Source organism: Photinus pyralis, unplaced genomic scaffold, assembly GCF_008802855.1.
Source record: "Photinus pyralis isolate 1611_PpyrPB1 unplaced genomic scaffold, Ppyr1.3 Ppyr1.4_LG4, whole genome shotgun sequence".
Lineage (NCBI taxonomy): Eukaryota > Metazoa > Arthropoda > Insecta > Coleoptera > Lampyridae > Photinus > Photinus pyralis.
In genome coordinates this window covers 38,011,139-38,028,367 of record NW_022170511.1, presented here as the reverse complement: position 1 = coordinate 38,028,367, position 17,229 = coordinate 38,011,139, and the positions used below count along the sequence as shown (strand labels likewise).

The window sequence follows — 17,229 nt, the reverse complement described above, 5'->3', positions numbered from 1 at the left end:
AGGACACCGCCGAACTGATGTGACAAATATCTTGCAGCGGGTATTTATATCGGTAAAACTTTCCAGAACCCAACTTCTTAAAGTTAATTTCGCATTTTCCGCTAGATTAGGTTTGTTTGTTTTTATAAACTGGCGATAATCTACACCAGACTTGCATAATGGCTTTCTCCTGGTTTGATGCTTGGATGAATTCCTAACTATTGTATAATACACCCGCAATAATATCTTGAGACCGAGTATTAACTAAAATTCGTTATGTGAGACGAAATGGACTTGTCCCTTTGTAGCTTTAAACAATCGATGCCTTCCAGGTCTTACTAAATAGTGAAACAAGAATTTTCTTGAAAATGGGATCTCAGACGTTGCTAATGAAATCGATTCCAGGGATTTTGTTGAGAGTTTAAGACCCTAAGTGCACTTTAGATTTGCAATCAATAAACAATAAGAAGCGGATTACAGCGAAATTACAGTAATGATGTGTTCTAACAATTCGTTGAATTCCTTGGATATAAGTAAAAAGAGGTTGTTGCTGTTTTCTTTTTTGTTCGCTTTTTTATACGTTCTGGCCGTCTACATTTTACTGCTATCCAGCAAATAATTCTCGTCTTAAAAACAAAATGAAATAGATTCGACATTGTAACAATGGAAGTATACTATCTATACCACACAAGGGCAAAATTTATTAGCGTTTTTTTGTTTATACTATTTCCACAAAATAAATACATAATTGTAATTGTAGGATTATACGTAGTAGCTTTCCTCGCGTTAGCCTGGCCCTTCGCCCATCTCGTCATTACTAATATTCTGATAAGGTGATGTATATAGGGCGTTTGATATGCGAATATTTAAATGAATCACGCACGCCACTGTTAAGGGTTTTATATTAAAAAAATGTCATTAAATATGATTGAAATATATTCACTAATTTTCGTAACGGAACATCTTTAAACCTAAGTTTAAAAAAGAATCATATTTTTCCTACATTTGGAGAACTTAGAGGGGCGTGGGGCAGGGCCGTAGCTAGAACGAAAATTGTAAGGGTGCAAACGAAATGTTGGAGGGTGCACTTATTGTTTACAAAAATGAAGTCTCGAGAGACTTGTTTGTCAAAAAAGCAAAAAATATATTAAAAAAACCAATTTTATCCAATATATATCATATATTAAAAAAAACAAAAGATGTAACATAAAATAAACGTAACATAAATATAAGTAAATCGAATCAATAGCATACATAAAAATATTAGATAAAAATATAGTTTATCTAATACAATTTATTTATAACAATAGAAAAAAGCTGGAATATATTCATTAAAATAGTTGCAACCTTCTCTCTTTGGCATTATGAAATTCTCTTACAAGTGTGTTCATGTCTATATTTTTAGTTCTTTCCATTTCGAATGTAATCAGCGATGTTGCCAACTTGTCAAGCAAGAAACAAGCCTAGAGCTAGAAAACCCATAACTTCAGATTTCAGATATGTCTGAATCTGAGTTATTTACACTTGTTACTTTTGAATCAAATTGCATAATTCTAATAACCATTATTGTACTCATACTACCAAATGTAGTATGTAGGTATTATAATTATCAAGAATAATCATTTTTATTCAATTTTATTGTAATAATTATTATTATGAACAACAATACTATTGTATATTTGTGATAATTAATTTACAATGTACAAAAATAGCACGTTTTTATTTTACGATTCTGATCGTGATCGGTCAGAGGGTGCCACTTAATATCCAGAGGATGCCTACCCCCCTGGCTACGGCCCTGGCGAGGGGGGGGCTGAAGGAAGGGGAAGAGAAAAGCATGGAAAAAGTGATGGCGGATGTTAAGGACGAAATAAGAAGGACAGCTAAGGACACGATTGACCAAATAGAAACAATGAAGGAGATAACTGAGGAAATGAGAGGATTAAGGGAGGAAATGAAGAGAATGAGAGAAGGATAAAGAAGAATTGATACGAAGGATAACTAAAGTAAAAGAAGATAATGATTGAAAGGAGAGAGAAGGTAAGGAACAGCATATCTATAAAAGGAGTGATGATGGAAGAGGGAAACGGAGGAATGGCTTAAAAGAAAAACTACAAGCACAGATTTATAGTATAAAGTAGAAAGGTAAAAAGTATGGGAAATGATGGAGGATGGGAAAATAAATAGAAATTTAAAGAAGAGAATCAAGTATATGGAGAGACAAGAAGTAGGGTAAGGATAGAAGGGAAGGAGTCTGTAGTGTTCTGGACAATAAAAGGATGCTCACTACGCCTAACCTTATTTAATTTCTACATAAGGGAATATGGAGAAAATATTAAGGACAGAATCGTGATGGGAAAAAGAAAGATGAAATAAATGATGGGAAGAATAGAGGTACTTTGAAAAAAAATGTAGAAAATTCGAAGATGATGAGATTTGGGAAAGGGGGAGGTAGGAAAAGGGTGATAAAATAGAAGTGGAAGGGCAATGGGACAAGCGCACAAATCAGGGAAGTAAGAAAAAAGGCAAAAGTGGCGATGGGACAGGTATGGTTAATAGAAGAGAGGAATGTTTTCAGATTAAAAGCAAACACCATTTTGATGCAAATGTGAGAGGGGGGCTGATGTATGGAACGGGGGTATGGGAATGGAAGGATTTGGATGGAGGAATACAAAGAAGGTACTACAAATGGATACTGGGACTAAACAGAAGGATGACAAATAACATATTAAGAGCAGCGCATGAAAATGGCCGGGACGCAGGGCAGTAAGAATCGCGGAATGGAGAGAAAGGGAAGGTGCATTGGTAAAGGAAGGGTTAGCGACGAGGATGAACACAAAAGGGATTTGGTGAGAACAACAAAAGGAAAATCATTACGAAAGAAACAAATACGGAGGGGCAGCGGTCGAAATAATCCTAATGTTCGTGATGAGGAAGGGAGAAGTGGAGAGAACAGGAAGAAAGGAATGAGGAAGGGAGAAGTGGAGAGAACAGGAAGAAAGGAAATAATGAAAATATAATGTAATGTAAATTTTGTAAAAAGTCTGCCATTTGGCGTAAATAAATATCTTCTCTATCTATAATAATTTTTTTATACAGAATCGCTCCTTGATGCCCAGAATATGATTAAGGAAACACCTTATAGAGTAATAAATATAAAATAAAATAAATATAATATAAACGTTGTCACTATTTTTGACTAATTATGGAGTAATGTTGTTGTATAATTAGCCTTTTCGTGGAGGTATCGAGTAATACCATTTCCGAATTCTGAAAAATGCAGGTTTCATAGACGACCTTCATTTCGCGATTTACTATCTCCCAAAATTGATGCTATTGTTTATATTGCTGTGATCTTTGATCTTTGGGCCACATAAAAAAAATTATTTCAATGCCTCACGTTGGGCTGTGATGATCCAATGCCCCAAAATCTTTGAGTGTCCGAGTTGAGCCAGTGATTCAATTCAACTCGTCAGTCATATGGCTATAAAGAAACACTAAACCTCAAATGTTGATTAAATAGAACGAAGCGAAAGACTACCCTTAAGCGTTCTACAAATGATTTTAGAGGTAAGATTACTTAATCATATAGTCTTTTGGTCTTTTGAAATAAATGTTAAAAGCAATTTTGTCTATTACCTTGATTACTTTTATTGAGTAACATCAAGATGATTATTTGTAAATAAATAACACAAACTGCTACAAAAAGTCGTACCTATACCTGCAAATTAAACAATTTTTCCGATGCCAACTGTAACTAAAACGAAATTTCCGCCTGCTTTAATCACAGACCGTTAATATGGTTCTTTTAATCCCTTGAATTTATAACTTCGTGTAACGCTCCTGCTGGATTTATGTCTATAATCTTCATGGCGGTTTTCTCTTTCATACTTTTACGTAATTACGCAAATGAAAATAATTAGTTAATAAATGTTTAATTAGGTCCTTTCGTAAACGCTACATCTAATCATTTTAGTCGACGGCGAGTCAAATTTTCTCTTTGTCCTACACGTGCTGATAAAATCCGCGATCTACTTTTTATTGCTTTAAATTTTCCACCACAGGTTTTGAAGTGGATTTCAATCACTCACTCATGGAATATTATGTAGAAAAGTAAGACGCTCATACATGGTGCCAATCTTTCCAGTCGGTGCTGTCTAAGTATCGAAAACAAGTCAATAGGGTTGTAGTATGATGTATAGGAATATCTGTTCTTTGTTCATGCGAAATTGTCACCACGCGAAATTTGCACCAGCAACTTATTTGCCAATTTCACGCACCAAATGATCGTTTCACTTCAATGGTATTAGTGTCATATTCGATATTATTGCAAGTAAGAATGATCTAACTACTTCTTTTTCAGTTTTACCTAAAAGTACCTACCCGTAATTAATGATTAACTAAATATATACCTAACGTTTTTTACGACACCTATAATTAGAAGATATATTGTCAAGTAAATCGATACGGGTAGTTAAAGTTACCTTTAACCTACTTTCGTTCGTTGTTTTTACAGTATTACTTACTGAAACAGCTACCTACATTCTTGGCGATTCCCAAATCCAATTACGAAGACTGCAGTACCGAGTCCGTATAAAGTCTTTATTTACTCTTTCTCTCCCGGCGTGTACACGTTTCGACCTACTCGTTACAACAATCTTAAATTACGATTAATTAAAATATACAAAGAAATGCGGAGCACAGGCGCACCGTTTGTTTACCCGTAAACCCACCCAGAATTAATTTAAATTGGAATTATTTGCGAAATAATTTTTCAAAACAAAACTTCCCCAAATCGGCTAGACAAACGGTGTAAATGAAAACTTTTCCTACGAAACGCGGCGAAATTGTTTTATTAACCTCGCTCGAGAGGTTAAAATGAAAACTATTGCGAACTATTCCCGGCATTTTGTTTTTAAAAACATTTCAAAGTGTATCTGCACGTTTGAAATTTATTTTAGCGGCTTCCGTTTCGCAGTTCGAGCGAATGCAGAAAATGAAATTTAAGACTTACAAAAATGTGAAATTTATTATGTTAGATCTAAATAAGTTATTGATTTCGGACAAATTAAAGCCTCCCTCTTATCAAATCGGTCCATTTCTTTCCCGCTGATGATCATTAAATCGCTTCTGAAACTTTATTTGTAAAAGTGCCATCATCCGTTGTTGAGAAATGTATTCATTAACGTTTTTTCGAAGTTTCTAACCACTTTCCTGCAACGATGAATCAATTTAGAAGACAGGATTAAAAGAAAACAAAGTTTTCATTTAAATAAATAACGGAGGCATTCTGACCCTCTTGGGCGTAACGAAATGATACTCTTTACAGGTGATCATTTATTTTCACTTGCCCTTTCTTGTACCTATAACTTATACGAAGTGCGCGTACGGGTTTTGTTAACAAAGGGTAACGGCTGCGCTGCTGATAGTTTACGTAGTCTTAATTACCACCTTTGACAAAACGAGTCTCTTTAACTAGTATTAGAACAACACGAAATCCACCGATAAATGACGTGCCGTCCGTAGCATCAGGTGCTGTTTTGTGTTTATTTAATTTGCAATTTGCAGAGAAAGTGGCAGTTTAAACCTCTTCATCGCAAGAAAATAGCTTATAATTTAGACATTACAACACTGGAAAAGGTTATATAATGAAATGTGTTTTAGTACAAAACGACTTCATTGTAATAATGGAAAGAGCATTAATTTGTCATTTGAAATTTTCAAAAAAAAGTAGCATATGGAGAACACATTCTTAATTCCTAACAGCAAGTACCTAGTATGATCTTTGCTACAAATTAAAAACGGGAAACTATCAAGAGGGATTGAGAACACTTGAGCTGTTAACGAAACGGAGCTATTTTTGGTAGTTAAAATTAGATTTTACAAAAAAAGTTGTGCCCTATCAGCTATCACTCATGTTCCGACGATTATTTTACCCACAAAACTGTACTTAACGTAATAAAATGTGAATAGTTAAGACAATTAATGATGCACGACCGTACTATAGGTGCTTATGATGATAGTAGACTCCCAAATTTTACGAGGAGGGAGAAAAACCCTCCGCGAACTTATAATCTCGATTAAAATGCGTATCTTGAGGCTCCGGGAACAATTTTAAAAGTTTAGACACCCCTGTGGGCTCGGGGGTAGAATTGACCCACTCCCGTCCTGGAGATCGTAAAAGGCGATCAATGGGCACTAAAGGCGACGAGTCCAACCGCCTTTAGTAACTTACCTACCCATTTATCTATCCCACTCCAAATTATCCCTTTTTCCCTGTATCGATTAATGCTGGCGGTAGCATAAAAACGCCCTAAGACGACTTTGCTAATGAATTCAGGCTTTTCTATTACAAACCTTACGGCGCAGGGGTTCGGACGGTCCCCAGTGCCGGTCGGGAGCGAGGCGGAGCGGGCAGGCCTCACCCGACCGTTATCAAGCGGCTGCTCGGCGTTGTGGGTGGATGACCAGGCCCCAACGCAAGTACAAACTTCTGGCATGGATGGAGAGGGTGGTTTTTTTCCCCCGCTCCCTGTAACAGGTAATGAAAAGGAGGATAATTACTATCCCCGGTTCTTGCTTGTTGAAAAAAAGGAAGGAGATTTCTCCAAAATTAGTCCTTTTATGATTCATAAGGTTTTGTTTGGCTTAATTGGCAAAGTGGAAGAGATTAAGAAAGTTAGAGGTTTATTATTTATAAAAACGGTATCGAATAAACAATCAAAACGATTACTGGAAGTTAAAAGGATGTGTAATTTTGAAGTTCAAGTGAAACCTCATGATACGCTAAACTTAAGTAAAGGAGTGATATACTGCCGAGATCTAATGAACTGTAGTGAAGAAGAAATATTGGAAGAACTGGGTGGAGAAAATGTTGTAGCGGTGAAGAGAATTAGGACCAAAGTTGGAGGTACTTTCATTGATACTCCCAACCTTATACTTACCTTCAATGCCACCCAACTTCCCAAAGTGATTAATGCGGCTTTTTATACGTTGAAAGTCAGACCATATGTTCCACAACCAATGAGATGCTATAAATGTCAACGTTTCGGACACACAACACTAAAATGTGAGAAGGAACAAGTATGTGTCTGTGGAAAATCCTTACATCCGGGTTCTCCATGTGACGATCCAGTCGTATGCCTCAATTGCAACGGTACTCATCCTGCAAACTCAAGAACATGTGAAGTATATAAAAGAGAGCTACAAATTCAAGAGATAAAAGTTACCCGTAAGGTATCTTATCCGGAGGCAAAACGAATGCTTGGAACCGCTGTTACTTCAAATGTTTCGTACTCAAATGTTACTACACGCTTAACCACTGATACGCAACCCAACTTGGTATCTGAAATTAGAAAAATAGTTAAAGACGAAATCAAAGAACTTACCTCCACCTTAGTTGAATATGTAAAACAATCGATGCCGAAACCAAACGTATCTCCGTCTCCAATAGAATTACCGCATGGAAGTGCTGAAGGAGAAACAAGTAGCCGATCGAAACCTGGGAGGATTGAAAACCTTTCTCAGCACTCCCATTTGACAACCGCGGATCCTGTTGATAAGAGGAAGCGAGATGAGGATAGTTCAACCCCATCTTCACCAATATTAGACGAAGAAGCGTTAGATATAGAGAGAAAACAATATCTTCAACAAAAGAAGAAAAAAGGATGGCCAAAGGGGAAACCTAGGAAAATCTCTCTCTAGTGTTGACATCCACGCGTGATATATTTACTGTGATAATCTACCTACAATTTGTATTGAGTTACCAAATCTGTGATATCCCTATTTCTTGTATGTGTCTTTTAACTTATATAAGTTTTATTTATTTATATTTAGAGCATTTTAATCTGTTAAAAGTTTTAAACATCTATAAATCCGAAATGTACAAATGTATTGTAAGGTGGAATTGTTACGAAGTAAACTATTTGTGTCTGTTGTGTTCAAAAATTAATTATTACTCTGTTTGTAGTCGTCCCTTATACACTGTGATTTGTTACATATTAATGTTATTTATTCCACTGTTTTCTCTATTAATCTTATCTTTAAGAGCATACACCTATGCTGATCGCACAAACCTAAAACAAAATTCAAACTCAAAATCATACAGTGGAACTGTCGGGGTTTAGCACATAACCAAAATGAATTGAGGTTACTCATTCAAGAGCATAGTCCGGTGTGCATCGCTCTTCAGGAAACACATTTAAAACCTAGAAGTAAACATACAATTAAAGGCTATAACTTGGTAAGAAAAGATTTTGACTCACCGGAAAGAGCGTGTGGAGGTGTAGCGTTCGCGATCCGCCAAGACATACCATATAAAAGAATCAGAATCGATACAAACTATCAAGTCGTGGCAATAAAACTAGAAATTAGTGGAGGTTTTACCGTCTGTAACATCTATCTTCCGAACACAAATTACAATGTTGGCGAAATAAACAAAATAATTAATCAACTACAAACCCCATTCGTTCTTGTTGGTGATTTTAATTCCCATAACACCGTCTGGGGTTCAAACTCGAGTGATGCTCGCGGTAAAGAGCTGTTAAATTTGATTGAAGATAAACACCTTATCATATTAAACGATGACTCGGCAACATTCTTTAACGTAAGGTCGGGAACGTTTGACACGATTGACTTATCAATATGCTCGCCGATCATTCACAGGATCCTGAAATGGGAAGTAGCAAGTGATCTATTCAACAGTGACCATTTCCCTATTATCATCACAGTTCGAGGTGAAAATCCAGTGGTTAGATCCACAGAAAAGTTCAAAATCCGTCAGGCCAATTGGAAACGCTTTTCTGAGCAGTTAATACCTCCAAATGAGAACGAACTAAATCTTGAGACTCTAACTGCGGCAATATTAAATGCCACAGTCGGTAGTATACCAAAATCGAAACCAAGGGTGGTGACCAAGATGGTCGCATGGTGGACATCGGAAATAAAAGAAAAGATATCTATTAAAAAGAGGGCCTTGAATAGCTTTCGACGTAATGCCACGATCGATAATCTTATTGAATTTAAGAAGCGCAGAGCAGAATGCCGTAGAGCAATTCTCGAGGCACAGAGAAGATCCTGGCAACAATATGTAACAACTATTAACCCATCCACTGCATCTAGTGAAGTCTGGAAAAAAATAGGAGCAATATCTGGAAAAACCTGTCAAAGCTATCCAACATTTATCAGAAGACTAGACGGTTCGGTAACTAGTAACCTGCCAGAAATATCAAATATCCTAGCAGAGCAATTCTATAGAGTCAGTAGCTCGTCAAATTACACTGACACTTTCCGACAAATAAAGTCTGAAAAGGAGAGAGAGTTGCCTAGCTTTGACACAGACGAAAGGTTTGATTATAACTTACCGTTTTCACTAGAAGAACTGGAAGCTGCCCTCCGAAAGACCAAATCTTGTGCACCTGGATATGATAATATACATAACGAAATGCTTCGACACCTGAATCCTGAAACGAAAGAAAGTCTTTTAAATTATTACAACTCTTGCTGGCAAAAGTGTACTACAGAATGGAGAAAATCCATAATTGTTCCTATCTTAAAACCGGGTAAAGACCGGATGCTTGCAAAACACTATCGACCAATAAGTCTGACCTCCTGTGTAGGAAAACTGCTAGAACGTATGGTTAACGAGAGGCTCCAGGAGGTTCTGGAAGGAAACGGGATATTGGCATCGTACCAAGCGGGGTTCCGAAAAGGCCGGTCAACTACTGACCATCTAGTTTGGTTGAGTAATAAAATATTAAAGGTTTCGATGCCAGGGAACATCTGGTGGCAGTATTTTTCGATATATCGGGTGCATACGACATGACTTGGAGGCACGGAATCCTGGAAAAAATGTTCAAATATGGACTACAAGGGAACCTACCGAAATTTGTGCAATCCTTTATGGATAACCGAAAATTCATCGTTAGGATTGGTGATGTTTGTTCAGACGAGTATGTGCTAGAAAATGGTGTCCCACAAGGATCAACATTGAGTTGTTCTCTGTTCGCCATTGCAATTAATGAAATAGCCATAGGGCATATGGAACAGGTCAACCGATGTTTATATGTCGACGACCTTATGGTATGCTGCAGCGGAAAGACAATTGGTGAAATTGTACGAAAACTACAGAGATCTGTTAACCTTGTGTCTGAGAATGCAAATGCGGTAGGTTTTATCCTATCGGACGAGAAAACGAATTGCGTGCACTTCTGCAGGCTCCGTAAACTCCATTATGGGCCTGTACTGTCCTTGAACGGTCGACCTATCAACGTAACATCGGAAGTCAGGTTTTTGGGAATGACTTTCGATAGCGAACTGAGATGGTCAAGTCACTTGGAACGATTGATCACAACATGTAGAAAGTCACTAAATACACTACGGGTGCTTGCACACCACAAATGGGGAGCAAACCCCAAAACTCTTCTTGACGTATATAAAGCCCTGATATTGTCACGAAATGACTACGGGTCGTACGCGTATTCTACATGCTGTGATACAACGTTAGGCAAACTAGATAGAATTCAAAATCTTGCCATACGGTACGCCCTAGGTGCTTTCCGAACTAGCCCTACTAATTCCCTACACGTTGAGGCTAATATACTACCACTTCCTTTTCGCCGTAAGCAGCTGATGGTTAACTATTTCTACAAAATTCTGATAAATAGGGAACATCCGAACCACCAGGAATTTGTTGAAAATGTAAGAAGGGGGCGTCTTGATAGGTGCAGACCTTTGGGCATCAGGGCAAGGGAAGCGATAGCAGAACTTGATTTGTCAGACCGGGAGGTCTTGCATCTGTCAAAGACAGCACGCCAGACCCTTGTGAAACGGAGAATGTGGGAGTACTGGGAAAGACAATGGGCAAACTCAGAAACTGCTCTGAGAAAGGTTAAACCGAATTTAGCACCAATGTTTTTAATAAGTGCGGCAAGAATTGACCTGGTGAGGATATACATCAGATTGCGACTGGGACACACTGCTATCACACATGAATATTTACTTTCTAACTCTAACCGACCCCAGTGTGAAAACTGTGAAGTTGATCTGTCGTTAGAACACATAATGTGTCAGTGCCCACGCTACGAACAACAAAGAAGGCGACTCGACATTTGTGCAACAGTAGAGGCAAACTTAACAAGTGAAAAGTGTAGAAATACGCTAATCTTTTTTAAAGAAATAGGACTCCTTAATAAAGTCTAATATTTTTAACTTACCTCGTAATAAAGGCCAATAGCCTCAGCAGCTGACGCCTAAGGAGGGGTTTTAGTGGGTATACCCAATATTCGGGGGAGCCCCACACTTTGTGCGTAAATGCATTTCCCCTCCTAAGAAAAAAAAAAAAAAAAAAAAAAGTTTAGAGTCCTATAATTTGAATCTCAATATTTAGTTGCGCCTCTTGATTTAGGCTCTATTAGGTACGTTTTGAAAAAAATGTGCGTTTATGCTTTCATTTTTTGAACAAGAATTCGAATTCAAAGCCTTGACGCACACAATGCGAAATGAAATTTTTGAATTTTGGAATAACTATATTCTCTGTTTTCAATTTTTTTAGACACACGCTTAACGTCCAAACTTTACGATTAGGGACGCTTTTGACTGGTCTTTGGTAAAAAAACACCGTGTCAGATGAAAAATTAGATAATTCTATTGGAGCTCAGCTGCTTTTCCATTAATTATTTTGGAATTTGAGGGCCCTATAATGTAAATACCGAGATTTAAACCAACATTTGTATTGAAAGCTTTTACGCTCGCAAACTAAATGGAACTCGTAGAATTTTCGAATACGGAACTGAATGATTATTACCTACACTCCGACATTCTTGAATATAATATTAAGTTTAACACTGTAAATCATTTTTAATGCAAATTTCAACCTTTACAAATTCAAACACTTTATGCTTTGATTTTTGGTATTGTGATTTTCAGCTAAAAGATATTTTATCCATGAAAAAAACCCAATTGGTGTCTCAAAATTCAGAAAATTAAATTTTCAATTTGGGATTTTTCCTGCTACGAATATTTTGCTCGTTTTTGTTAATTTCTCTTAATTTTCGGAATTTTGTAAATCGTAATAGAGCATAAGAACATTCTTTTTGTCGTTTAAGGGTCCGAATGAACACACAATTTACGTAAATTTATTTTACAAGCAAAAATAAAAACAACCATTACAGTCCTGTTAAAATACAATTCGATCACAATGTCCGAATAACCAAAACCAACATGGGGTGTTCAAATACAGTTACCAAGAAATACTCGGCCTTGGCGTTGATAAATAAATTTCGAACTTTATAACAATTTTCTTCTAATGCTACCGCATACTCGGCTGGCACAACAAACTCCTTTTTCTTATTACAAGAACTTCGTTACAAACGTCTGGCAACAAAAACTTCTTCAAACGACGGCAGAAAAAAAGATTACTTCTACGGACAGAAACTTGGCCTCGAAACTAAACTAAACTAAGGGCGTCTTCAACGGACCGCAACTCGGGCCTCGAACTTTGACAAAAGGCGTCTTCTCTACGCGCCCTCTGGTATTAAAACGGTTTTCCCTACTTCAATTGACTAACGGTTTGATAACCAATCATAATAAGGAAATAAACCAATACGGCGGCCTCCCCGCCACCACGCAAATTTGCACGCGTACAACATTTCCTAAAATTATTTAGTTAATTTCACTTACTTAATTGGCCGGATTGAAATATGTAAAATCGGTAGTCCAAATAACACATATTGTTAACTAGGAAGCTAAAATCTAACCCCGATAGGATAATGAAAATTGTGTTTAAAGAATCACTTTATTTTTTCTTTACGCGATTTCAAACGACTTTTGAATGTACACACACAAAAATAATTACAAGTTTATAAACTACCCAATCCTAGTGCCTTCAACAACGTGAAGATAAAGTACAAATGTAAAATTAAAATGCTCTACTCCTTCTTCCCTATGCATTTTTCGCGAGTGTTTACCAACTTTTGATTTACGTAGTTTTTTTTTATAAAGATTGTGCTTTGCCTGTTTGATAAAATTGATGGCCTACCACGGCGATCATAAAAGTGAGGGTAAATAACAAAATAAAAAAGCCACCCTTCCCCCTAATGATGCAACTTTGGGATTGCATATACGAATACACTTGCGACGGTAACATGAGGGTAGTGTTTTTTGGAAAGTTGTATGCAAAATCTTTGCAGATTATAAAATTTAATTGTACCGTGTGTCCTATTTTGATTGAAACTTTTAATAACACAAACAAAGTGAATGTAGCTCCGTTTTTCTGAGATACAGGGTGAAAACGAAAAGTTTGAGATGTTATCATATCTTACTACCCATGCAATATAGAAAACGATAAAAACTGACTATTTTAGATATTTTTACGTAGAATCCAGTGGCGTAAAAAAAACTTTTGAGCCATCATTTCTGAGGCTTGACCTCGGACTTGACCCAATGTTGGTATCTTTTAAATGCAACACCCTGTATATCTTAACGTCATTTTTCTGCATTCCTTATCCTGATTACATTGATGTATTACACCCTATATTTTTTCATATAATTATATCAGATTTTTCAAAATTTTGATATGACATGTTTCTACAGTCAGTCACTTTTTATTGAATAGTATCGGTTGCCTTAGTTACCACGGATACAATAAGCAAATCAAAATCTTCATGAACCCGTGGCTTACTATATAAAAACCGTAAAAAACAAGGTTTTTATTAATATTCATGGCTATAATTTTAAAATAATATATGTTGTGATATATCAATGTAATCGAGCAAAGGAATGCAAAAAAATAGGACACACTTTTTCTGTTAATAATAAAACAATCCACATAATAAAAAAATCAAAATGATCTTAATGTGGATTTTTTTATGATGTGGCCCGCGGTTATATGTGGAAAACCTTAAAACGACCCTTGATCAGAAATGAGTTTGACATGCCTAACCTATACTATCAATCCTACCTTATTCTATTCTCCCGTAGTACCCGTACACCAAATTTCAACACGATTGGTTGCTTTTAAAAAGAGTTATAGGACAGACGGACGGACGGAGTGACAAAAATGAAAAGGTATAAAAAGTACCTGGCGATGTTAGCTAAGAGTTACAGAGAACACCGACAATCAACCGGGCAAAAGGACGGACAACCAAAATTCTGAATGGTCATGATCGGGTCATGAGGATCCTTAATAAATGCCGAGTATAAGAGCAAAATTAATGAAATTCTTTGCTTGGCCAAAACTTGCAATTGGATTATTTTTATGTTGAAAAAATCCCCAGCTAGACATTTTGAACATCTTCTTAAGCATAACAGACGTGAACAATTTGTAATTAAGTTTTTAAATTGTAATATCTAAAATAACCATAGCTGAGTAACCATAGAAGCAATTAAACAAAAAATATTAGCACATACGTAGAGTTTTAAGTAGATTCGAATTTTAAAAACTAAAGTGCATCATTTTAGTTAAAATATCAAAGTCACTCCTCCTCCCTAAAAATTGAGAAAGAAAAAATTACAAAAATATGTTAAAATATGTCCACCCCTATTCGTATTTAGTCACTAACATTTCATAAAAATATTTGAAACCGTTTTCTAGATATCACCTTGTAACACTATAAAACTCACCCTGTTTTCTTACGTTCGCACATTTTATTATTGATTGCATATCGGTTCGTCAGCAGAAGATTAGGTACCGATTTGTACCAAAATATAGCTTGGCCCATTCACATTCGTGCATAAGTAAAGAGGGTGCCTATTAAGAAAAAGAACGTGTAATAATAGAAGAACTTCTACAGTTCTTACCGCCTTATATTTTGGTATGCAAAGTCTCCTTTGGGCCACATCTGTTCGTGAAAAAAGCTCGTCCCTAGTGGAAACGCCATTAAGGCAAGTTACGATTTTGATGTTATGAAAAGTGGCTACATAGTTACTATGTTTGATGACGCTTATAAAAATCATTTATTTATATACTGCGTCCCATAATCCTTGCTCATAGTACGCACGTATATATGGTCGCAATGAAAATTTCAAATTCTTGTTTCGAGTACTTTTCCTTTTTTACTATCGGAACGTGCGCATTATCCGCGATTGCGTCGAAGTGCGGGGTTTCGTTTCATTAGCGAAGTTTTTAGGGGGCGTAAGTGCACCATACCTGGGACTATTTCATGAATAAATTTAAAATAGGATGATCAAATGGACAGTTCAAAAGAGCAGAAGTGGAAGCTATTTTGCTAGCGATAAAAAGGTTAATTAATCTTTTTTAACATGCAAACCACATTATTCTTTTACCCTTTTAATGCAGTCCGACCCTGTTCCGGCGCTGCGGTGCTATTTTACGACTTTAACGAAGCATGTCATGACAACATTTCCATATAAAACGTGGCCCGAACCATCGCGGGGAAAGTTCGCAGGGATGGCTGCCATTTAACAACTGTCGTCTTAACATTCGTCCGAAATTATTCTTCTTGCTGCAGTGTCTCATTAGCTACCCCCGAATAACAAAAGGTTAATGCCTCACTTCGTTCCCACCTTATACCGAGTTACGGTTACCCCCTTAATTATACCGACCCTTAGCGATGCATATAATCATTTCTCCGAATTATGACGTTGCCGCAGTTACCTGTTTTAATTAATTTTCCATTGCGCGCAAAGGAACTGCATTTTCTAAACAGATTGATGAAGCTAAACGTTCCAGGGGAGGGTTGCATATGATTGTGGCGTTTGCAGATGGATTGGCGAGATGATGCCCCATGCATTAAATATAATCCGCTTTGCATTAATAATACCTAGACATTAAACACTTGAACATCTCCTTTCAGTTGTAAGGAGCTAAACTTTCTAGATACACACTAATTGGTGCTCTCTAACGGATTTGCACGTTAATGCTAGGAACACACCGAAGTTGGGGTTTTAATATTTATGCTTTAACAGAGGACAGGCTAGCAAACCTTATTAAAATTGTATTTATGGACTCTCCTATTTGGCGAGGTTTGCTGATGTGTATACGCCTCTGGCGCATTAACACGTCCAAATTTGGTCCACCAAAGCGCTTACCAATTCCATTTGCAGTAAAAGGTAAGGAAAACGGAGTTAAATTGACGAATTTTTAAGTGAAAGGCATTTTCGTAAGGGTTATTGCCTTCCTTGCTCTATCTTTGCTATAAATAAAGGAAATGAGGTCACAACTTATACTTTTTAACCCTCTTTGTTTCTTTTGTACGACAAGGAGATTCGTATCTGATTGAAGGTTGAACCTGATTCACAAGAATTTAGACTCTTGAGATTTGTATCCACTTTAACAAAATACCTTGATCGTTCAGCATTTTCCCAATGTAATTTTCCATGTCCAGCTGAATAAGATTGTGTTGATAACAGGCATATCATTTCGAGGGTTTCCATTTACAATTAAGGGCAGAAGGTGTTCTGAATTTACAAGAATTGTCTCTGCGATTTCTTTTTCGCTTTGAAAACGTCCTTCTGATCTGTAAAACAAGCCGCCAGCGTTTTTGTTGAATAATTACAATAAAGGCGACACGTTGAAAGTAAGTCTAAAAAAAAGCTTAGTCACTTGAGTTTTACGTTAATTTTAAGGTAAAACTAATTAATTAGCCTCTCATAGCTTAACGTTGATGAAGTTTTGCATTTTGACCGAAATAAAAGAAAAACACAAAGGGCAACTGTGAATGTCCTGTAAACCGTACATATCTAAAAAATATGGAAGATCAACGCTGAAAGTTATTTCATTAAAGTTGAAAGTGAAATAACTTTCCGGAAATGTTTGACAGATTTACGTTGTATGCTGCAATTCTATTTCACTTTCTCGTGAAATTTTGCTAATACCAACAAAAACAATAGTTTAGATCGACGCCTTTCATAACTTGTTTCTCTGTTAATTCTGTGCAGATGTAATTTTCGCGATCGATGGAAAAGGCTATCGATTTACCAAGATTCCACGCTTTCACAGGCTGTGATAGCACTCCTAGTTCCGGAAAGCCCCAAAAAATCTATTTGGAAGACATGGATGCTCTTCAAGAAAGCTACTACTGCATTTTCGTTTATATCAATTTTTAATGATTCTGCGCAGTGACAACTTCCTTATTTATAAAGATATTTCTTTGAAATTTTAACCACAGATGCTTCTAGTAAAGGCAAACATCGCATATTGCAAAAATAAGATGCGCGAATGTGTAGATTGCACAATGCCAACTTTTTTATTTATTGAGATAGGTATTTCTTTGAAATTTCAACCATAGATGA

General features: G+C 36.5%; 1 long non-coding RNA gene across 1 annotated transcript; it reads right to left on the bottom strand.

Moving 5' to 3' along the window:
* Positions 1-8,144: 8,144 nt before the first annotated feature.
* On the bottom strand, positions 8,145-8,531 carry LOC116167778. The gene is made up of 3 exons (XR_004144643.1): positions 8,440-8,531; positions 8,244-8,341; positions 8,145-8,186 (listed from the first exon to the last, which is right to left on the bottom strand). It is a non-coding gene; the product is annotated as an uncharacterized LOC116167778 (long non-coding RNA).
* Positions 8,532-17,229: the final 8,698 nt, after the last annotated feature.